Source organism: Crocodylus porosus, unplaced genomic scaffold, assembly GCF_001723895.1.
Source record: "Crocodylus porosus isolate Cpor-Errol unplaced genomic scaffold, CroPor_comp1, whole genome shotgun sequence".
NCBI classification, from domain to species: domain Eukaryota; kingdom Metazoa; phylum Chordata; order Crocodylia; family Crocodylidae; genus Crocodylus; species Crocodylus porosus.
The window spans coordinates 208,975,898-208,999,444 of record NW_017728886.1 but is presented as its reverse complement, the minus strand read 5'-3'; positions in this window follow the sequence as shown (position 1 = coordinate 208,999,444).

Sequence of the window (23,547 nt, the reverse complement as noted above, 5' to 3'; positions counted from 1 at the left end):
TGATTTAAACTCAGTTTTAAATTCCCTAAATTTTTAACTGTATTGGAAAAAAATATGACCCCTACTGTACTGCACACACTAGGCATCAAGAAACATTTAACTAAGATTAAAAAAAAGTCTGCTACATTATTTGAATGTTTGACTTATCTGGAGGTACAGATAAACTTTTATTCTTTATTTTATATAGGCTTATGTATATGTACAATTCTTGATACAATTCAGGTAATGTAATTTATGATGTTAAAAGACAAAAATATGATATTTATAATGTAGATTTTTCCCTCCCCATACTAAAGCATAAATTGCTTTGATACAGATAGTGTAATGTAGAGTGACTGGAAGGGACGAGCCCATATTCTTCGCTTTTTTGAGATGTTTATAAATCAGGAAATAGGGCTGTGTGAAATTTCGCCGGCAGTTTTGTTTTGACACTGTTTTGACTCATTTCAAGCTCGAAACAGCAAAATTGAAATGAAACAGAGAGCTTCGAAACAGCCTCGAAACAAAATGTGGCAAGTTGAGACATTTCAAAATTTTCAAAACGTTTTGAGTTTCGAAGCTCAAGCTGGGCTTGGCTGCAGGGAAACAGAAACTAAAGTAAGGAGGGGGAGGGGGAAGGTGCACTCTCATTATTGACTGTACAGCTGGCCAGTGACTGTCATCCTTCCCTGAGGTCTCTTCCAATCCCAGTGCTCTGGGGGAGGGATGGAAAACTGCCCTGCTTTCCGCCTTGGTGTCAGTTGGGTGAGGGCGCACCTTAATACACACACACAGTGTCACCCATCCATGTCATGAGGCAGCTAGACGTGCAGGGCCCCAGAGCCCAGACTCCCCCTGCACCTATCTTCTTGACAGCTGGCAGGCTTTGTGGCTACAGCAGGGCCTAGCAGGCCTGCAGCTGTCACCCTGCTGCACCTCAGCACACACAGTGTCACCCATGTCACTAGTTTTGCTTGTCCACAGCTTGCGGTGCAGTTTCCCCCAACCCCTGCACCTATCTCCTTGAAACTTGGCAGGCTTTGTGGCCTCAGCAGGAGCTATCAGGCCTGCAGTTTTGACCCTGCTGTGGCATAACACGTACACGTGACGTGAGTTTTGCTTTCAAGATTTTGAGGTGCAGTTTTCCTGAAACCCTACACCTATCTCCTTGAAACATGGCAGACTTCACACCCTCAGAAGGAGCTACCATTCCTGCAAGTTTAATCTAAATCAGGCCAGAAATGACAAAGTTATAGGCTGTTTTGAGCTTCCCCATTATCGCCTATGGGCAAAATGTCAGTAACAGTGTCAAAACAGTGAAACTGTTTCAACAAAATGAAACAGAACAGTGGTTTTGACTCGAAACAAAATTCAAAATGAAACGCTGTTCTGTTGAAACACAAATTGAAACGCAACAGTGCCGTTTCACACAGCCCTACCAGGAAAGTATTGCTTTACTACTAAAAAGGAGAAAAGAACAATATTTCTTGACTTAAGAAGATAAACTGACAAAGCTAGAAAACAGGACCAGATTCTCACTTCACTGAAGTTCAAAATAGTAAGAAACAGGTAGACTTGTCTGACTAAATCTGGGAGAGAGATTCTACTGGGGTTCCAAATTAGATGCATAAAATCATCTGCAGGCAACAGGAGTGTTTTGCACTACAAGGGTGTTTGTCAAATGAACATGCTGCAGTAACTGAAGGCTCCCTTGCAAACAACTGAAACCAATTAGAGCAGTGGTTCCCAATCTGTGGTACAAGTACCACTAGTGGTACACAGACAACCTGTCAGTGGTACACGTTAACAGATTTATTATAAGTACTTTATATGACAAAAAATTGCTGGTGGTACTTAAGGTTGTATCATTTTAAATTGGTAGTGTGCAATCTGTCAGAGTTTGGGAACTGCTGATTCAGAGATTACTTTTGATCCTACCCGGACTGGACACAGGCATGGGAGAACTGGGTGGCTGCTGGGGCCCAGACAGAAAGGGGGCCCAATAATAGTAATTATTATTATTATTATTATTATTATTATCATCACCATCATCTCTGCTGAAGAGGGACTGATACTAAAAGTTCTCCCAGGGCTGCCAGGAGTCTCAGTACGATGCTGACCCTACCAGTCATGTCTCCTGAACAAGCTCTCTTTAGGCATCTACAGAGCTGCCTTCCCACATCTTTCAACTCCTTTATGGCTCTCCTCAGGTTTTATTTTAACTCCGACGCAGACTATCTACATTTATGCGTGTGGCAGTGGCTGGGAGTCTCAGGAGCATGTGCAGGTGCTCAATGACTCTTCCAGTCTCCAAAGATTCCAGTTCGTTTTCTGTCTGGAAACCTCTGACTCTGCACTAAAAGTCCTAGTGCACCTTCTATTGATGCAAATGAGAAAAAATCCCATTCACCTGAAATTGATTGATGCAGGGGGTGGAGCCCAAGTGCACCGTCAACTTGAATTGCATATGATGATAAATGAAAGCACAGGCAGTTTACTACATAAGGCTCTCAATAACTTTGTGGTAGGATCATGGCAACTCCTAGTCACCAGCAGTAATTTCATTGAAAATGCCCTGCCCTGCACCTTGTGAATTTCAGCGTGGACAACTTCTGCCGCAGTACCTGCTGACAGAAGCTGTGGATGGAGGGTGGTTTTGTGAGATAGAGCTCCTAACAGGGAAAGTTACACCTAAGCTATAGGCACATCTATATTCATAGACATTATAGACATTAGGGCTGGAATGGACCTTGGAATATCATCAAGTCCAGCACCCCCCCCCAACTATTTCTTCCATAGTGATCCTGAGGGAGCTGCCACGAAGCACACCACTCCCACAATCTGGCTTCCACTCTGTGCATGCCAAACCTGGAAATGAGGCAATGAAATTGCCCTGGGGGTGCCCCTCTGTTGCTCCCAAACACGCTGGAGAGAACCCATGACCTTCCCCAATGGAGCAGGGAAGATATTAATCTGCAAATTTACAGGAAGCCAGTGTAGAACATAAAGCAAAAACAGTATTCTCCCATTAGTCTATTTTATGCAGAAAGTAAGATACTATGGGTATGTTTACATGTGATGCTTCGTCCCTGTAGCAATGTGCTACTGTGATGTAGCCTCCATGGGCAAAACCCAAGATGCTGCAGCTACGGCGCCATAGAGATGTGTTGCTGTTATCACAGTGATGTAGTACCTAAAAATCAATGTGCATGGTGTGCACAGTGCAGTACAGGTTATTACTGCATTTAGTACTTCCAAAAGGAAGTAGTAAATGACAGTGCAGTAACAACAGTGCTATAGCAGCATATGTACATGTGCCCTGTGTGTTCAGTGGGTCTGATTCTGCTCTTACTGGGTGTACCTACACAAGATGCTTACTGAGCATTAGCCTAATAACACTACACAGTAGAGTGTCACGGCAAAAACCATGCTAATAGCCTACTGAGCAATGTTATTAGGCTAATGCGCAGTAAATAACCATGTGCCAGCACTACTGTACTGCAGTACCTAGAGTTACTGTAGTGTAACTCTAGGTACTGCACATTTAGTTAGTACTTTATTAAGCAAGTACTAAACTAAATGCTCAGTATCGAAGGCCCATTAATGAACATGTAGATGTGCCTAGTGTGGTGTAGATCAGTACTGCTTAATTGAAATGCTTAGGCTTGTGTATACTTGATGTTTGGAAGAGAATCAGGCCCAAAGGTTTCACTGCAGTTTTCCTCTAAGTAGCACTGGTGGCATTTCAGGAGACAGCTTTCTTAGCTGATGAGAAATTTTGTGGCTGCCAAATATAGTCAAAAAGTTTAAAAAAGACATTGTGGAAAATACATTAAGTATGTGATAAAGTAAGTGATTTTCTAAGTGATTTTATTGCTTAAAGTTCAAACATTATTTTTACTAGTCTTTGTCTGGCGTAAATTAAGATGAAAGAAGTTGGACAAGGGGAAACTAGGGTACCATGGGATGCTTCAGAGATCACGGTTTTAAGGGTTATTAAGCACAATTTAGTTTTGGCAGAATCCAATTTATCTGTATTTTAGCAAATCTGAGGAACTTGAGTTCTGACATCTTGTATATCCTTATTAATTATTCATTCTCGAGGAGCTGTAGTTGTTTGACCTTAAAGATTATGGGCTATTTACCTCACAGAAGATCCAGCAACACTTTTCACATTTGGGATGAATAGACCTTCTTTTTCTCCAAAAGAGGAAGAAAAATCTGAGTCCTTTCTGTAGGTAAGACAGAGTACAGTACAATAAGCTGAGCATGATCCAGTGGTTTTAGCTCTAGCTGGAAACTTCTATGGTTCTGCAAAGATATTATTTCAGGATTCTGCAGATACAGCTGTGTCTGCAGTTATAGGAAGAACTCTTATATGGAATTGAAGTCACTTCCTAAGCCAATGCACAATACATGACCTTTGTAGCGCTTACATCTCTGAACTGGAGATTTCTAGTCATAGTGGCACTAAGTAGTACTTTGGGATGGCTGTATTCATGGTACAAGGTTTGACGTTCAGTTGGTGTGAACAAGGCTAGTAGAATCAGTCCCTTTTTTATACTCAGGCATAATTTGATTTGATGCGATGTGAATTCACCTCACTAAAAACTAAAGATTCGAAGATTTATCGACCACAGTGGAACACCCTCTATTCTCATTGAAAATACATGTGAAAATGGCCAGAAGATTATTTATAGAAAAAAGCTGCCTACAATCCAAGTGGAGGTTGTTTTTAAAAAAGCAATATAGCTCTCTCCTGGGTTATGGCCTGTATTATGCATGCATATAACCCGCATTGACTTTTACCATTCATGGTATAGATGGCTGGAAATTTTCCACTGCAGCAGGGTTTCATTGGAAAGTGCCAAATAGTCAAAAACCAAAATGTTGCATCTTGGTTTCAGTGAGATTTCAGAATTTCCTACTTGATGGATTCCTCTCTCAGTTGGCTGCTTGGAAGCCTGGGCTTACAGTGTCTACGGTTCTGGAGGCAGTCCCATCCAGTAGACTTCCTCAGAGTTGGGAAACCCTGAACTTCCAGTGTCCATGATTCCAGGGCAGTGATTTGCATTGGAGACTGGTGCCACAGTTCTCTATACCAGGGATCAGCATCTAGCTCCTAGGTCAGCAATGTGGAACCTGTAAACCCCGAGAATCTCAGCATGAGGCTGGGCCTGTCATGGAATTGGGTGCCTGATTCCCTTGTCATGGAATTGGATACCTGGAAGCCCTGGAGGAGCTCTTGGGAGTTTGAGCCTTTCTGATGGGGAGCTGAGGGCCAAGCCAGGGTTCTCTGGCTTCTGGTATCTTTGCTACAGTGCCAGGCACTCATAAGCCCTTGGAGACTGAGCTATATCTGAGGCCGTCAGGTTTTAGACTTCCTGCTCCACAGCAGAAGTCCTGGCAATCATGAGAACCTTGTCTCATGCCTACATTTGTGACACCTAAGCTCTCTGCCTCTGTGATTTGGCTCATCCCTTATCTGGCCTGATAGTTGGGGTCTTCCTAATATACTCCACTGTTCCAAGAGCCACTTAAGAAGCCTCCTTCAGTTAGTACAGTCCCAAGAAGTTGGGGGAAGCATGGTGCTTCATTTGTGTAAGAAAACTTAAATATAAGTCTTTCAGTTTTTCTGAAATTATATATATATTTTCATTTTCCTTTCCATAAAAACTCTCAGCATTTCCAGTTTTCATTCCAGTTCAGGAAAGAGATTTTCAAAATGTCATAATTTTGCACAGATGGAAATTCTGCGTTTTGACTTTCTAATCTATGACTTAGAACCTTTGCTATTGCAGACTGGTGTTCTTCCATTGAAGTCAATGGAGGAATGCCAGTTTACACTGCCTGAGAATCTAACCTCACATACGGGAAGTCACTTAAACAATGTCCCTTTGATATACAATTGGGATTTTCATTGACTTCACTTGGCAAGCTCTCAAAGCTGATTCTAATGGAATGTTGGTCAGACAGAAGTGTTTTTAAATAACAAGACTTAAAAAAATAGTAGAGAAACTGAGCAGAAGGAGAAGGTAACAAAATGAATGGTGTGGGAGGCTGTATCTGAGCAGTACTAATTTCAGGTAAATACTTAAGTATCATATTTTGCAGGTTTAAATGAAAGAATAATTAGGGATTTCAAGGCCAAAACAATTGTATTTATGCTGTGCAGTACTAATCTGCAAAAAGAAGGTAAGGTGGGAAAAATCTGTGTGGGTTGTACTCCTGTAATGGAGCACCTGACTAAAGGGCAGTGAACAATGTAATGTCTGATTCAGCTCCTGTTGGAAAGGATAAGATAATTCTCAATGGGTGTTGGGTCTAACCTCTATTCCTTTACCGAAAAAAAGCATGGAAAGTGATTGGTATGGAAACAGAAAATGAAAAAGAATGTTACAATATTGGCATGTTTTCACTTTTGCTGGGCATGGTAATTTGACATGATGCATGAGAACAAAAAAGGCATTAGAGGAAGTAGAGAGTAAAGTGGTATCTGTAGATTGCTCAGGAGATAAAGCCTACCTCCCAAACTGGGACCAAAACAAATCATCACAACATGCACAGTACTACAGTGTTGGCCACAGCCCCTTTGTGCCACTTCCACAGTTCAGTGGCTGCTGAATTACATAAATATTTTCCTTATGAGCCTTCTCCAGCTCAACTGATGCTTTATCTGCTTGCTTTTGTTGACTTGGAGGCCTGCTTTGCTTCTTTCATATCAGATACTTCATCAGTGGCCCCTTTTGGAACTACAGTGGTGCTTAAGTAGCGGTACAAGTCGTACAAGTATTCATATTTTTATGTCAGTGGCATCCACAATGGGATGATAATTGATTGGTTAGCAGAAATACACATAAATACTTATTCCATCGATCTTACAGCCTAGGCCCTGGAGAAACTTTCTGCCACATTTAATTTGTAAATTGTAAGCAATCCTGATGAAGGCAGTGTTTCTGCCAGCTGGTCTTTGCCCTATATTTGCACTGAACCTGTTTGTAGACAATGGTCTTTTCTGGTATGCAGGTGAATCAAGACTGAAGACTAAGAATACCCTCCTCATCATAATCTGTTTGTTTGGAATTAAAAGCAAAAAAAAAAAAAGCATAAAAAGTTTAATGGGTCTATCTAAAAAATACCCATTGCTTAACTATAGCTGGTGATTGGTGGCTATATAAGCACTCACATACCATGGCAGTGAATGTTTGAGAAATGCATAACCACTAATGTAACATGAAGCCTTGGTCCAAAATAATCTGTTATAAGGCTCCTCAGCTGTAAGCAGTATATTTTTAGTAAATAAACTTCAATTTAAAATGTAAGCAGTACAATTTCAATAAAACTGAATTACAGTAGGACTTCAATTTAAAATTTAAGCAAATATTTAATTTAAAACCTCCAGAAAGTGAAATAATGTGTTTCAATCAAAACTTTCTGGGTAAGCCCAAACTATTTGTGTGGTGCTGGGTGAGGAGGGAAAGCAAGTGTTGCCTTGGAAAAAAAACAAAGAACATTTTCATTTTTGATCAACTCGAAAGATTTCTTTTGCTCTCTTTCCCAATTTGTATGGCTTTACTATTGAACTACAAGCCCAACTATTCTTAGAGCTGTATTTGGGTTTAATGGGACTCACACCAAGACTATCTATTCAAGGTATCTGTGAATTCAATTCAAGATTATCAAGTTGTCTGTGACTGCCTCCTTGAAAATGTAGGCTGGATAAAGGACTATCTTAATATTCCATGATTTTGATTTATAAAATCATTCCTCTCAATAAAATCTGTAGTTGTGTTGCTGTGCAGAGGTAGGAAAAAAACCAAAAAAACTCCCAAAGAATCCTCAGATATTTAAGGGCAATGGTGCCTGATAACATTAGGAATTAGGGGACCAATCCCGATTCCTTTGATTTCAAGAACAGCAGAATTGCTTTTAGGGGCCCCAGAAGGACATTGCTTCACCCTTTGCTATTTCCACAACCATTTTTTAAAATTTTTAAGTGATTGATATTTTAGATTAACTGGCAAATTCTCCTTCACTGTCTTGCACCTCTTTACACTTGTGCAAAGTGGAGGGGGAAATGGCACCGAATCAAAATGGTCCTGTTTTACATTCATTTTGCCAAAGGTGTACAGCAATGTAGACTCTAGACACCTATGTTTAGAGTCAGATAAAACCTGAGATTTTATTCACTACTTTGGAGATTTGACTCCAAGCGCATTTGGTATGAGCTTGGTGATAAATACGGCCCATGTTTTTCCAACAAAATATACCTAAATAAATAGACAATACTGGATGACCGCACCCCCCCGCTCCCGAGATGTCACTAGCCTCCACTGATATTTGTTAATGAATATCATGTTTTTCCAAGTCTAAACACTAGATATTCCAGGCACTTTTATTTCAGGTACCTAGTCTCTGAGTGAAATTCAGAACCCTGTGTTACATTACTCGCCTTCATACCCTATATATCCATGGAGAGAGTTACTGGGAACCAAAACAGCCAGCAAGCTGAGTGAGCATTTGCCTAGAGCTAGCTAATTAGAAACATTGGGGAGATGACCTGAAATTTCTCACACCATGAGGCTAGGGTACCTTTCTCAAACCTGTAGGGAGGCACCACTTTCCACTTGGGATCCAAATCCCAGAACGCCGTCCTGAAGGTAGGTAGGTACTTCTTTGTGAGAACTGAGCAGAGAGAACTGACCCTTGTTTTAAGAACGATGGCCAGTTATGGTATTGCTGCCACTACCCACTTTTTATCCAATTACCTAACAGAGCACTTACTCAAGAATGGAGACCTGTGTTCAGTTCCCAGGTCTTTACTGGACGTGATTCCAACCTGTATCTCCATCCTTCTAAAATAGTGTCCTACCCATTGGCCAGAATAGTACTACCAAACCCATATGCTTAAATTAAAAATAATCAGTCCCAATAAGAAACCTTAAGTTTTGTCTTTTGAGCACTCTTTTAAAACATTCCAGTTTTCAATCTTTTCTCTGCAATCAGGAATGCCTGATATCATTAACATTGCTATTATTATTTGAAAGGTAAGGTCCTCATGTATGGTAATAACATGACTCTACAAACTTGGACTTCCAAAGAAATACCAAGTATTACAGGAATCATCAAAAAAATGTAAGAGCTGGTAATGCTGCTGGCTAATATGTTTCTTTAATTCCTTAGGAAGAAATTTAAAAAAAACAACCCCTGCATATTTCCAGATACGTGTTTTATAGGTGATAACAAGTGGTAATCTAAAAACTATGTCACCAAATTGAATTTTGTCAACAAAATATTACAGAACACAAAAAATGTTTCTAAGGATGTGTCATGTTATCACTTGAACGATTAAATATACACTAAGTCCTTTATGCACTGTGATTTATGAATGGAATACATTTTCAGTACTTGGAACTATTATCAATAATAAATAATAACCTATTGCAATCTGAGTGGATACAAGCAGGAGAATCTTTTGCTTTACACTATTTAAAGTGGTATATTTTAAAACTTTAGTCTGTGGAGCTCTTGTTAGCAGGCTGTGGAAAACTGGCTGGAATTTAGATCAGGCCAAACAATGAAAGCCTGTCTTTGGAAAATTTCAAAACCTTTCAGTAGTTTGCACTGTGAAGGATAGAATAGTGTCCATTTCCATTTTCATGATTTCTGTTTAGAAAAGGTCTCCAAAATGGAAATATGTATTGTTAAAAAATATAACATTTCTTATGCTTATAATTATGCTTACATTTTTCACAAAAAAACTCTGACCAAAATCCAAAATATTTTGTTGGAAGAACTTCATCCAGCTTTGCTTGTCCTCAGATGTTATTATGTAGCATGTATCGGTAGAGAGTTGGTCTATGCACTTGCAAATGGAAAGGCAGTCCTGAAAAAAAAATCCTTTAAGGTGTGGATCACAAAGAAAATGATTCAGACTCTTGGCATAAGTATTTTACAACATTTAGCTAATTTGTCACAGCTCCTTTAAGAGGTTGATAGTTATTATTCCCCACTTGACAATAGGTTAATAGAGCTAGGCCACAGGAAGAATTGGTGTCAGTCAGGATTACCATTGTGTAGTACAAGGCTCCCAAGGCAGTGCTTGGACTGCTTGACTGTACCAATCTTTACCGGACTTGACTGAAGCATTGCTCTTTATTGGGGGATTTCCTGCAACAAAGCTCAAAGAAATATAGTAAAATGACAGGAATCTGTAGAAAAGTTACGGGTTCTGACTAAACCATTGCATTGCTCTGTCATCTTTTTGAAGTTTTTATTTCCTTCCAAGTTGTTTTCTCTCTGTTGAAGAAACTCTGTAAAACATTTTTATTGTTTTAACTTAAGGGGAAATAGTGCAAAAAGTTTCCACCGGGGAAAAACAAACAAACAAAAAAGCAACCCCCAAACTGAGTGGGATTCTCAAGTTGTCATGGATCAGTATAGAGACTTAAGTGAGTATCTGGGAATAGTTTGCACCCACAGCATTGGTCTTCAGTGTAGCTTTCTGCTGCCATTCTTGCAGCCTAGGCCTTCAGTAGTAGCAACTGTCTTTTTCGCACTCTGTCTCTGTGCCCACTGGTTCAAGGTTTTGGGGTCTTTGGCTACTGTTGCCCTCTCCTTGACCAGCCATTGGTATGCTCTCCAAATCTACCCTCACCGATCTGCTTTACATGTTCAGTAGGAGCTGGATCTTGTGGCTGTTTCTCTCAGCACCCTCTTCACAGAAGTTCCGTGATGATGTCAGTCCATCATTGTATGGTGAATGCCACATGTTGAGCACACACTTGAAGTTCATTTTTATTCCAAGAACTATATGAAAGCATAGGAGAAAAGCATCCTGCAGAGTTCACAACGACATGGCACAGCTGATTGTGATGAATTGTATCATACAAATCCCTACATGGATGTCCTTACCAAAGTTTCACCATTAGTATTCATAGGGCATAGAGTTGGCTGGAGACAGGAATCAGGTAAATCCACTGTTCTTGGCCTATCCCTTTGACTTCCTACCAACATGGAAGGACCATACAGTAAACCCAAGGGGACTATGTATATGGTAAAGGGAGCTATTGATTTAAAAGGCTGCAATCAATACATAACTTCTTACATAAATTTATCACTCACCACCCACCCCCCTTTTTAAATCTCCAAATACTGTATTTGCCTTTTCAAGCAGTCAGTATCTATTTATCTATCTTTCTTTGTTTAACATAAAAAGATAAAGTCTGTCAAACTTGCAAATATTATGACGTGGTTTCAAACAAAATTAACAACTTTTTTTCTCTAGGTCAAATTACCTGGTCTTACCCCAAATTCCACTTTCATTTTGCAGTGGTGTTATGACACAGACTGAACTTCCAGGGATATATCCTGGATTGAAAGCTACGGTATTGTCATCTTTTATTAAACTTCATTTGTTGTGAGCACTAGATGACTCAGACACAGGCAGATCCAGGATTTTAAAAAGTGGGGTGTGGGATCAGTAACCAGTACTGCAAGTGTGGCTGAACCCCCTGCTCCCAGCACCCTTTCTGGATCTACCCCTGGACTAGGGTATAAGTAATAATATTTTGAATGTTTTGCTTCTTTGCCACCAAATCCTGTCAAATTCAAACCCTACCTGGATGAGATATCTAAAATTCACTAGCATCAGGATGATAGTTTGGCCTTGATGCAAATTATTTGTTTGGTAACTGTCTAATTCCAAGTGGTCAGATGTCAACCCCAGAGTTGACTTCTTTTTGTGTCTAGTCTTAAAAAAAAGGATTGATTGGGAATGTTGATGGGACTATCTTCTTTCCTTGAATTGGGTTGAGGCATGCTGGCTCAGTAATGTAGAGGAGTCTATACATGTTCCTTCAGAGTCTCCCTACCTCTTATTTGAGAACTTTTTACCATAACAAATAAAATATATAGAAGCTCAGTGGTTCAGGCAACAGAGTTGGTTCACTTCCTTAGCAACTACTGAAGTTTTAAAGTTTGTTAAAACGAAGGAGTTATTTTCTTTATTCTACTCTTGTTATAAGGGTGCTTGTAGGTGAAGGTATGGAACTGGTGGAATCCAAACTGAACTCTTGATCACCCAGCAAGTTGTCCTACTGAAATTGCTGCATATCTTGATAGAGTAAGGAATGCTTTTTGGGATTAGTTGCAAGGTATATCTTCTTCCATATCTGAAATGAGACTTGTCATTTTGAGCTAGTGTTTTGAATATCCAACTCTGTCCTCTTCCCCTCCCATCTTCTCTGTTTCACTACTTAAAACCCTAGCCTATTCTTTGTTTGTCTTCAGTTTTGGTTTATTGCATTTTTTTTTTCTTTCTGCAGTGATAAGGGTTAGTCTTTGGAGACAGTCCCACACAAAGGAATGTCTTATCAGGTAAGGAATTTGAACATGATCCCTAGGGAGTAAGGGGAAATAAAGATGGAGGCAGCCACATGGTCTATCATTAAAGGTCTGTTCTCTTCCTCATTCATAGTTCTCATTATTCACTGCGGGACCTAAATCATTACATTTTTCAATACCTCAAAAGACACATAACTGTTCTTCAACTCATCCAAACTACCTTTACTAAAATTTTAATTCTTGCCTTATTTCTCTTTCTTTCAAACCTTGTTGAGTCCATCCCTCATCTGTCTTTACATTGCTCAATAATATGTTCTAGCAATGTCCTGTTTCTATCTCTCAGCATGGCCTCATTAGCAAAAATGCTAAGTAGAAGCTGAGCACTGTAGGCTTTACCATACAATGAAAAAAGTACCTGCAAAGAGAAGAAAGCTAATATAGAATGCTTAGAACTCATGTGCTGCCTCTCTGAACTTCTTTTAGTAGCTTATAAAACTGATTGTGATATCTATTGAAACCTACCAGCATTTAAAATTTTTTTTTACAGCTGAATGGCTGTACATTTTTCCCTGTTGTAATTCACTCCTGAACTCTTGTCTGTAATAAACTTTACCTATCCTGTTGAGCCCAGTGTAAGCTGACTGCAATCATTCTGACATTAACAAAACAAAACCTCAGTTATCCTTTAACACATTCCTTTTCAAATAAATATATAGTAGGTGCATGAATTAATTCAAGTGATTCTAAAATACAGTATTTCAGGGCAGCAAATTTAGGTTTTATAGTCCGGTGACAGCATTCCATCTTGTGAATAGCAAATAAGAATGGGGCAGTTGGCAGGACCAGTAAAAACAGAATAAAAGGCTGTCTGTACTTATTCCCCAAAGCTTCTGACCCCTGACATCCAGGCAGCATGAGCTATAATTAGCAGAGGAATGAACTATGGTGCAGAGAATCTAGGCTTATGTTTTGCCAAAGTACAGCATAAGCCTCCAAAACAAACAACAGAGCTTCCTGGCATGTGATTGTTGGTGATAAAGGAATAGGGTAGCGAGAACAGAGTTCTGAGTTAGAGATAGTTATTTAGTGGCAAGAAAGTATAAGAATCATGGGCATTGGTTTTCCCAAGCATGAGTGTATCAGGATTCAAGATGCTGAGGGATTAAATAGGGAGTGAAGCTTCGCCATATGAAAATAACTGCGCAATGAAGGTGTGTTTTGTATTCTAAGAGCCTGGGGTGATAGGTTGGAGAAAGTCATGTAACGTATGTTGATTACATTATGAAACTGGAAGCCAGAGGAACTGAGTCTGCTTTTTTACTTTGCCATTATTTTTCTGTATGACTATTGGGTCATTAATTTAAACTCTCCAGTCTTTAGTTTTTTCAGTCTGTAAAATATAGATAATGGTTTTTTAAAATCTGGTGTGAGAACTTTGATAAAAGGTGCAATAAATATATTATACATGCATAACCACTTGGCAATAATAATGCAAAATATTATGCCCACAGAATGGTTTTTATTTAGATATGCCAAAAATCATGTAAATCACATTAAATAGGTCATGTGGAAACTTTTTCATTAATATCTATTCAGATTTAAGAAGCATGAGGCAATTTGAAGATACATCATGATAACAGGAAAAAAATAGTTTTAAACTCTGACGTAGGAATTAGTTTGGACATAGCATGCTACTGATGTATTGGGTGCTGAATACTTTTATCATCCTAATATATTTTTCTCTAGAATATGAAAAGTACATTTGTGTTATGACTATGCCTATGTAGATGACCCAAACACAATATGAATGTAACAGCTGCAAATCTCACCTGGCTGCAAGCTGAGTGAGTGAGCTGTGCTTAAGAGTTCTGCAAGCAAAGGGCAGCAACTTTGCAAAGGGTGCATAACCTTTACCAGACCAGGAGAGTATGGAGTGCATGCTTTTTATTGGAACATTTGGACTGTGACCAGAGCCCACATTGCAAACTGAGGACTCTGATTGGCTGCTATTGAGCCATAAAAAGCTGAGGGAGAGAAAAGAAGAAGAGAGAAGCAGGAAAGGAGCCAACTCCAGCCTGGAGATGGGGGTGGTTGAGATTCAGTCCCTCAGCCAGGGGAAATGGAGCTGAAACTTGCCCAGGGAGCAGACATCAGAACAGGGGAGAGAGCCTGTGTCATCCCATGAGGAGCTGATTCCCCACTGGGTTTGGAGCTGTGCAACCAGGGACACAGGTGCCAGGGAAAGCATGGGGAGGGGTTTGGTAAGCAAAGCTGGCAGGCTTGCTGGGAGCGGGAAGAAGCTGTATAGTCAGAGACCTGCAGAGGGAAGCCCCTGTCTGAGCTGGGAAGGCTGGAGCTGCAGAAATGGAGATCTGCAGAGGGAGATCCCCTGTCTGCTGGTGGAGGTGCTAGGAGGGGGAGACAGCCCAGAGCGGGAGTGGGCTGAGAGGACACAAACCACATGGGTGTGTGAGAGGACACCAGTCCCATAGTATTTGCAGAAGTGTATTTCCAGAAGGAAACAAAAGAGAGCCTATTGACTGCAGGAGCTGTCTGGAGACTTGTTTTGCTGTGTTATCAGGAAGGATTAAAGGAGTTCATTTCCCACAGAGCAGCAGAATCCTGGCCTCTACCATTTAGTGGATGATCATAACTATAGCTGTGTTGCCATTTATTGGATGGGAAGTGGATTGTGACCAGAGGGGACTCTATTGGGTTATTGGGGGAGGGGGAAGAGAGGGGGGAGGACTGTTTAAAGGGTTATAACCATGTGAATGTGATTATTGAGGTTGTTTAACAGAAGTGGGCCACCTACTGTGTTGGAATTGTCTGTTTAATGTTGCAGTTGTAAATCTTATACAAATTGTTGGTTTTATTATCAATTCTTGTTATTATATTTTTCTTTTATATCTTTTCTGTATATAGATTGGTTGTATATAATAAATAAACAATGTGTTCATTGGGTTCCCAGTGAATTCTTGGGCAGTGAGGGTGAGGGACACTATTCCATGGGACAGCTCAGTCAGCAGATCTGCTTGAGGGGGCTCCCAGAGCTACTGGCACCCTGGGGACCCGTAATCTGGCACATCACCCAGCCAAGTGTGCCAGCACAGGTTACACAGATATTGATAGTCAAAGCTGATGAACTGTGTAGCTGAGACATGGGAAAGGAGAGCAAAAGGGATGCACAGATTTAAAAATTCACTTCTGTGAATCTAAAATGGAATAAAAAAGGAGCTGAATCAGATGTTCTTGATAGATCTTTTGTTTCTTTCTTATGATAAGCAGGTGAAAGAAAGTCATCTTTCAAAATATGATGCACCAATTTTCAGTATAGCTTTTACTACATGCATACAATAGAAGTTGCCTTTAAAATTCACCTACTGGTTGTCACTTGATGTTAGTATTTTAGCTGTTGTTGAATATGCAATTCAAGGATCACACAGGAAAAAATATATTAGAAAAGATGGATTGTGATTCAGATTTCACTGCTGTTGAGGTATAAAACTATTGTTTAATGTGTATGTTGTGTTTCAGGCAATGTGTTGATATAGAAGAATAACAATTAAAGCAGTAGCATGAACATGTTTCTAACGATATTTGTATTATATGGATATATGGCTGTTGGCCCGTATGCTGATACTTTCATTGCTGCCATATACACACAAACTACTTATGGTTAAGGTTGCCAGGCAAGTAATTACCAGAATGGAGTGCTAAGCAAGCAGTCCCAGTGTCGAAGAATCTGACCTTGTGAAGATAATGAGACAAGGAGAATTCAGAACAGATGAAAGCCAAGAGCACCTACTTTATCTACTGACAGCCAGGGAACACCTTCATGCTCAATCAGTTCCTGCTAATGAGACAAGATGGGGCAAGATGGTAAAACGGCAGTAACGGGCAAACTTTTTTTTTCAGCTTAATGATCTATAACTTTAGTTAGATAAAATTGTCTTTTAAATCCAGCAGAAACATAAGTATATACAGAGAAACACAAGGATGTACCTAATGTATTTTGTTTTGTTTACATTATAATCAACAATGATTAAAAGAATGGAAAATGCATCAGATAGTGAGGCCCTGGGAAGCTCAATTAATTTAACTTATCGAAAAGAAGCTTGAAGTGTTACTCGGGTAGTCTGAATATGTGTGTACATTGGCAGCAGAAATTTGTTCTTTAATAGACAAAGGTACAAGATCAACTCTTTGGAAGTTGAAACTAGTGATACGCAGACTAAAATAAGGCGTGCGTTTCTACTTGTGAGGTAAGTAACTGTTGGAACAAGCTAACAAGAATTGAGGGTTTTTAAAATCACAATTGGATGTCTTTTTAAAGATAGGCTTTAGTTCAATCTGAGCTCGTGGTCCTGAAGCAGGTATTGATTTAGGGACACTTTATATTATGAGGTCAAACTAAATATCGTACCAAGTTTTTTTTTTTTCCTTAGCCTTAAAATCTATGAATGGGATGAACATTGTAGAGCTTTGCTGAGGAGATTATGAAGAGTCACAATAATGGCACAGATGACACCTTCTTATGTCTTTCCTGTATAGGCAGATTTTGCCTAAGAGTGCTCAAGTTGCTTGGCTCTGTTAATATTTCCCCTACCCTTTTAAACCTATGTTAAAAATTATAATATGAGGTTGACAATTTCTATTGGTTATAATCTTATTCTTTCGATATTAGATTTCTGCATACATTCTGGCAGATATGGAGATGGATTAGGCTGCAAGTGGTGGGCAAAGGGGGTAATATCACTCTGCTGAAGATTTGCCCATACTCTCAAACTAGCTGGGTGCTTTGGTGAAAATGATGATTAACAATTGAGGACTATGTTACCAGTCAAGGCAGGGAAGCAAAGCTTTTTAAGGGCTGTTTGCTTAGGGTATGGTCTTTATAACAAAGTAGACGGACACCACAACATAAGACACTGATAAATGCTTGAAAACCTCCTGAGTTTTTGTGTGTAGCTGTGTTGGTCTAAGGACATAGGCAAACCTCTGAGGCTTTTTTTCTACCCAAGACAGCCCGAAGGAAAGAGGACACCAACTCCTTCTGTAACCCACTCTCGCTGGGTTGTGTACAGCTGAACAAATTGTAGAGTGTTTAAAAAAAAAAAAAAAAAAAAAAGTGTTTACATGTATCATCTGTTTGGGGGAATCAGATCTAATTCCTGGTAAATAGGTGTTAAGCTGGGGTAATTTACCCCTGAATGAAACAACTGCTTAATTACTACCATTTAGCTTCTGCTTACTACAAGAGAGAGCAGGCATACAGAACAGTCACTGTGGAGCAGCTGACATCTGGTAAATTTGTCATGTTGCAGTTGCTATTAAATAGCCAACTTTGGGCTTTTGAGCAAAAGCTGTAATAATACAAGTAAGGGAACTTAATGGCTGTCACAGTTTTTAGGCAAAATTCAGCACTCTGTAACTTTTCTGCTTGATCCATGTAACACCACAGATGGCAGAAGAGGCTCTTATGATCAATTAGTTTGACCTACATAGGCTTTTTTTCTCCCAGTAATTCCTTTATCAAGACCAATGACCTATGATTGAGCTAGAACATATTTATTTATTTTAGAAAGGCATCCAATCTTGTTTTAAGTCCACCACAGACTTGCCCCTCCCTTCCTTGGAGAAAACAAAATGGTGGAGAGTCCCAAATGCAACCCATTCCTGGTGCCAAAATACTATGTTCTTCATAGCATATGTGAAGATCAGTAAGTATTTGCAGATAACACAGCAAACTCAAAAGGAGTAATTTTTATGTTTTCTTTCTGATAAAACATACCACTGAGTTAAGAACTGATTCCTATGGGACCTCCAACTTGTTGAAGATTTCCCTACTAACAGTTACATTTGGGATTTCATGTTGCCTTGTTCAATATATATCCCAAAATAATTTTGTTTAGTGCTTTTTTTTTTTTAAACAGTCATGGGTACCAAATCACACAGTTTACAGAAATCTAAATTACATCCAATCTGTTGACTTTATCAAGTAGTTGTAAAATCGCATCAAACAATAAAATTAAGTGCAACAAGATATACAATAAACACAGATCAACAGTTGTACTTTCCCTGCTTTAATTCTGTTAAACACTAACTGTTCTTTTGTTTTGCCTAGGGTTAATGCCAGGCTAACTAGTGAATAATTATCTGGGTCATCCCATTTACCCTTTACCTTAAAAATATAAATGTTCTAGAATATTTCATTGATTTAAACAGTGTCATAGGACATATGTTTGGTTGGAACAAAAAGCAGATTCTGGCCTGCTGATTTAATCATCTAGATCAATGGTCATTGGGCCCACTAGGAAAAGGTAACCATTTTAGAAATGGATCATAAACCAAATGTCTACCAAATACATTCCTCCCACGCCATTAGGACTGATGTCTGTTTAACATGGTGAAGTAGAGTGGGCCTGTTGTTCATACACTTGACTGGAATTGTATCCTGCATTCTGTATGCAGCTCTGCTACTGGCCTGCTGGATAACCCTAGACAGCTAGTGTTACTCCCTGTGTCTGTTTTGTCACCTTAATATTGAGACATTGGCTTCAGTTATAAAACACATTTCCTGGAAGCTAAGTATTATTATAGTTATGTACACAAGCTACTTATCTCTTGCAAGTTTGGTGTGAAAGCTGGAATTCACATCTTGGCAGCTTTCCCTGGGACAGCTGGATCTAGACTTTTGTCTCACTCTGTGCCTCCATGCCTTCACCAGGAGTACACCATGAACTACAAGCCAGTTCAAGTCTTTGTGGTCTTTTTTTTAGGTCTTTGTGGTCTTTTCTTAGGTCTTTGTGGAAGATCCAGTCCCAGATGGACTGGCATTTATCATCAGGGAGCAGCTCTATGGTCGATAGCCCATCTCTGTCTCTGACTGCCTTCTGTATCTTCTTGTGGTTGGACATGGTCTCTGGGCTTTCCTTCTGTAGTCTCTACTTGCTCCAGAAATCCTTCGGCACCTTGTAGAACCAGGGGTATTCCACAGTGCACGATTTCTGTCTGGCTGGAGAACACATCCCCCACAGTCTCAGGAGGTGACCTTTTAAAATACTGGACAAGACATGCTGTTTTGGATTCTGGCCCAGTCACTAGCTTGCAGATCTGGCCTGTGTACCATGCCCACAGGAACAGGTGGGTGTCTGGCATCTCCCTGCCCCCACCCCAGTTCTCTTTATATAGGGTCTTCCTTGTCACCTTCTCCACTCTGGATCCCCAGAAGAAGATGCAGATGACTCTCTGGATTCTGCAGGTGACACACTTGGGTGGGGGGAAGACCAGTGTGGTATACAGAAGCACTGGTAGCAACGCTGCCTTCATGAGTGCCACACATTCCCCCATGGAGAGGTGGTATGTATCCCAGAGGTGGCCACAGACCCAGTCTCTGATTCACTTTGGCCTCCTTCCACTCAGCTTGGGGTCAAATTCCACCCCAAGGAATTTCACCCCCTCACAGGGGACCGAGATCCCCAGGGACTGCAGGTCCCCGAGCTCACCCACAGTCAGGAAGGTGCTTTTGCTCACATTGAGCTTGGCCCCCGCTGATGCCTTGTAGATCCGTGTGTGCCACAGGGCTCTCTCTACAGCCCACTTGGTCCAGCACAGGTTGTTTAGGTCATCCATGTAGGCCAGGACCTTGGTTTCTTCCTTGCTTCCTCTGTGAATCAGGACTCTGTGCATCCCTAAGTCCTGTCTGATGTGCTGGGCCAGGGGTTCAATGACACAGATAAAAAGGATCAGGGAGAGCGGGCAGCCACCAGCTCTATCACAATCCACGTGCATGAGAATGCATTGACCAGCACTTCGCTGCTCATGTTCACATACAGCGTCCTGATCCAGCTGATGGATGTTGAGGGGACACCCATTCGCTTCAGTCTCGAGAAACTGTTGTGACACTGTTGTAGGCCTTTTCCAGGTCCAGATTCAGCACCACCCCTCCCACTTCTGCCTTCTGTCCCGTTCTAGCTGGAGTGTGTCCCTCAGTTGCAGTGGGGTTATGTGGGTGTGTTGTCCTGGTACCATGCATAACTAGTCCTTGTGGATGATAGAACCTAGGACAGATTTAAATTGCTTGGCCAAGACTTTGGCCAGCAGCTTATCGTCAAAGTTCAGGAGGGTGATAGGCCTCCAGTTCTTTAAATCCTCCCTCAGACACTGCTTGTGCAAGGGGGTCACGAGGCCCCTGTCCATCCCAGCCCCTAATTGGCTCTCCTGAAGTTACTCTCGAAAGAGCTCCAACAGGTCAGAGGTCCCAGAAGGTCATGTAAAACTCCTTGGGAAGGCCATCCAACCCAGGAGTCTTACTGTTGTTGAATCTCCAAAGGGTCTGCTAGACCTCCTTCAGTGTCCACTCCTGCTCCAGCTGCTCTTGCTCAGCTTCTCCAAGGGTTCAGGTGAGCCCCTGTAGGCACTACTGCATGCCTTCCAGGACTTCCCATTGTGTGGTGTAGAGTTCTTGGTAGAAAGCCATCACCATTTCCAGGATGCCTTCCTTCAACTAATGCTCTGCTCCTGCACCATCTCTTGGGCATATCATGGGCTTCTCCTTGCTCTTGTTTAGTCTGAAGAAGTAAGCAGTCCACTCATCCCCCTCCCCACCCACTGGGCTCTGGCCTGGAAGATCTTTTTCCTGGCCTGTTCCTGGTACCATGCCCCAATCTGTGCTTTCACCTCCCACATGCCCTCCCTCACATTCCAGCCCTCCCTCACATTCCAGCCCACCGCTGCCTGCCTGTGCAGGTTCTGTAACTTATGGGTCAGGCATTTGTGATGTCTTCTGCAGGAGAAAGCTCGCTGCTTGGCAGCCTTCTGGAAGAAGACCTTGGTCCTGTTTTTGACACTGGCCCACCACTATGTCTGATTTGGGTACAGGCTCTTGAGGGTCCCCCTGCCTGCATAGCGCTCTCTGTAACTTTGCTGGGTCTTTTCATCTTCCAACAGCTTGGTGTTTAGCTTCCATGCCCCCTCACCACTCTCCAGCTGACCTCCCATTTCAGCCTGGATCATGAGGAGGCAGTGATCCAAGAAACAGGCGGGCATGGAGCGGGCTCCCTTTACCTTCCACCCCTTGGGAAGGAGGACAAAATCTATCTGGGTTTTGGTTTGCACTACTGGGTCTGCTTGGGTGAAATTCTCCCCAGGGCCTTGGGCTTCTTTTCTGGCATCTACTAGGCTGTGATCTTCAATCAGCTGTTTCAGTAGTCCGGAAGGTCTGCCTATGCCTGCCCTCTGGGCTCTGCTGACTCCATCTTTCTCCCTGATGATGCAGTTGAAATTCTCTGTGATGATTACCAGCCAGCCACTTGGCAATGTTAGGGCCATGTTTTCCAGGAAATCATATCTTGCCTTGGCTTTGGCGGGTGTGTACACACACAGGACTTTGAACTCTGTCCCATTTGCTTCCATGGTGGCTTTTACCAGTCTGTCTGCCACTATTTCTCTGCGCAGTATAAGGCACGTGGTGTCCCCTTTCAGCAGGATTGCAGCTCCAATAGCCCTAGTGTTGTCTGCTCCTGACCCCAGGGCTGCCCTGTGTGGCCAGCGTTTGGAGAACAAAGAGCTGCTGGTGTTACTGGGGAGACCGGACTCCTGCAAGCAGATCATGTCTGCTTCTGTCTGTTCCAGAGTATGTATTACCTGGTTCCATTTCCTTTTCCCTAATAAACTTGACTTTCAGTTAGGGAAGGGCAGAGGGTGGGGTGTGTGGGTGCAGGGGAGTGGGTGCAGCTATTGTAATGGGTGCATGGGTTTATTAAGGTGGTTTGGAAAAGAAAACGTGCAATGGAAGTCTATGATAGAGTGTGTGTGTGTGTGTGTATACACCCCCCCCCGAAATATATAGATTTATTTTCATAATAATAATAAAAAAATGTGTGTTCCTACCTAGTAGGGGAGGTATCACCATGAGGTGGTTTTCAGCCCAGGTGGTTTTACTAACTTGGAAGGAGAGATGCCATTTTTCTCAGACTTGAATTCCTTGATGTAGTTAGAGGGTGAAGGCCTGTCCCTTGCACTGTGGGTAGGCTGACCTCTGTGAGAGTCTACAAATGTCTCCAAATATGAGGATCTTGGACTTTCCTCCTAGCTTGCTCCTTTGTCTTTTTGATTAGAGGCAAGTGAGACTAGACTGAGCTCCAGAGCCTCTGGGATTGGGTATTGCATGTAGGATGTCTGTTGTTGGTTTGGGAGTATCTGAAGCCCTAGACTAAAGACTCTGGGGGCATGTCCAGATGAGCACACATATTCCTCTTGCAGTGTCCCAAACCAGTTTGAAATGCTGCAAGAAGTATCCTGGGAACAAAAAAAGTTCCCTGCACTGCATATTTGCAGCATGGGCTCAAAATTTGACACCTGGAGATCCTCCACGACCCCCCACACTGCACAGCCCCATCCCCACTGCAGCTCACTGGTAGCAGCAGTGATTGGGGTACTCAGAGCCTGATGGCCATGGGCAACTGGTGCCTCCTGAGTCTGTGGAGGCATCAGCAGCCAATTGCCGACCTGGGGGGGGGTTCTCCCCAAGCAGCTGATCGCTGATCCCGAAAGTGCCAGGGGCAAAACCGGAAGTGCCACCGGCACATCTCTCTGCACCCTCCTCACTGGCCAGCACAAATCCACTCCCTGGCTGGCGCCAATCTTAGGGGGGCACTGGTTGGCACTTACCTCACTTACAAGCTGGTGAGAGCCAATCTCAGCTGTTCATGGCACAGCCCCCCATAGGGCAGTGTGCCTTAGCACTGGCCGCCTAACACTCATGCTGCCTCTGTCACATCATGCAGGTTTGGCCTGACTGGGTGCGGTGCCATGCGGTGTTGCACACTTTCAGGCAGCACAGGGTCACTCGAGCTGTCACCTGTGGCCCTGTGCTGCTCGCTGGGACCACCTGTCACACTGGGATGGGTCCTGCATCCACAGGCCCTGTGTGCCATCAGGCCAAGCTGTGCTGCCCCCCATTGCCCCATGCCATGCAGGGAAGTTGTGTCACAAGGCCCCAAGTGCCCTGATTGCCGTTGCTGCTTCCGATGAGCTGTGGCTGGTATAGGAGAGGGGGCCCTCTGGGCCCTATGAGGGAGTGATAGCCTCTGCAGGGACCTCCTGTGGCTAAAAAGGAAAGCCTACAAAGGATGGAGGATGGGATTCACCTCCAAGGAGAATTATTCTGCACTGGTCCAGTCCTGCAGGGACAAAACCAGGAAAGCCAAGGCTGCAACT